Source organism: Anarhichas minor, unplaced genomic scaffold (genome assembly GCF_050575085.1).
Source record: "Anarhichas minor isolate MPS153535 unplaced genomic scaffold, ASM5057508v1 ptg000067l, whole genome shotgun sequence".
Lineage (NCBI taxonomy): Eukaryota > Metazoa > Chordata > Actinopteri > Perciformes > Anarhichadidae > Anarhichas > Anarhichas minor.
In genome coordinates, this window is record NW_027466513.1 from 4,783,865 (window position 1) to 4,785,000 (window position 1,136).

Genomic DNA, 1,136 nt, shown 5'->3' on the forward strand with positions numbered 1-1,136 from the left:
TTTATTATTTTATTTTATTATATTATATTTTCATTTATATTATAATTATGTTTTTTGTCTTTGTTAAGGCTTCAATCTGTTTTTACTGGACAACATTCCCTTTGTTGTTGATTTGATCTTATGTGAGAGTTGATTCCCTGACTTGTTTAAAAATATAAAGAGAGAAATGACACGAAGAAGATTAGTGATCTGGTGCTGCCCTCTGGTGGAGGGACTGTGTTATTACAGAATATCCATCCAACGACGTCACCAAGTACTGAGACTGTTCATGTGTGTGTGTTTATATGTATGTGTTCATGTGTGTGTGTGTGTTCATGTGTGTAAACAAAACAGATCCACTTGTTAACAGAGAATAAAATCAAGCGTTGCTCTATAGCACCACCTGGTGGACTCTGTGAGAGCTGTGATCATAAAAACAACAACAATGAGTTGAAGTGATTTTATTTACAGCTGTAATCCTGTAGATCAGGTCCAGATCTGTAGATCTGGTCCAGATCTGTAGATCTGGTCCAGATCTGTAGATCTGGTCCAGATCTGTAGATCTGGTCGAGATCTGTAGATCTGGTCTCTGAACCGTCACCACGTCTAAAAAGGACCTTTTGCACATCTGTTATAAAATGTGATTTCTACAAATGTACACGACGTCCCCGGATTCTGTAAAATCATTATTTTTGTACAACTTTAAGGAGACGAACGGCAGCCGTTAGTTCAGCTGCTGAATCGCTCATGAGTTTTCATGAAGTCCTCCTGGTTGATCTTCATGAGACCTCGTGAGTTCAGAGGTCCTCCTTCAACCACCGTCGGTCTTTAGATCAACGTGAAAACAAATAGAAGCGTCTTCTATCCAGAATCTCACAGAAACATCTGTTTCACATGAACGGAAAATAAATCAGAACTTCTTTAGAATGTGCAGATGTGAACACAGATGTTTGTTCGTGTATCTAGAAGTAAAAAACAAACAAATATGAAGTTACACATTCACAAATCGATGTGCCTTTTGTTTTGCATTTTCAATCTTAAAGTCCTGATTTACTTTCCGTGCTTTTATTAAACACATTTAAACAGAATGCTGTGAAACAGAAGACGGGATGTTAACGTTTGACAGGATTCTGAACATTAGTTCCTAAAGCTGAGCT

General features: G+C 37.5%; 1 protein-coding gene across 4 annotated transcripts in view; it reads right to left on the reverse strand.

The window, feature by feature from the left end:
• Positions 1-425: 425 nt before the first annotated feature.
• Positions 426-1,136, reverse strand: part of LOC142934154 (C-myc promoter-binding protein-like) — a 63,270-nt gene continuing 62,559 nt past the window's right edge. For all 4 annotated transcript variants that reach the window (XM_076078577.1, XM_076078576.1, XM_076078575.1 and 1 more), the window contains one exon: positions 426-1,136. This exon is cut by the window's right edge and continues 639 nt beyond it. The gene's annotated coding sequence lies outside the window, so the exon portion shown is untranslated.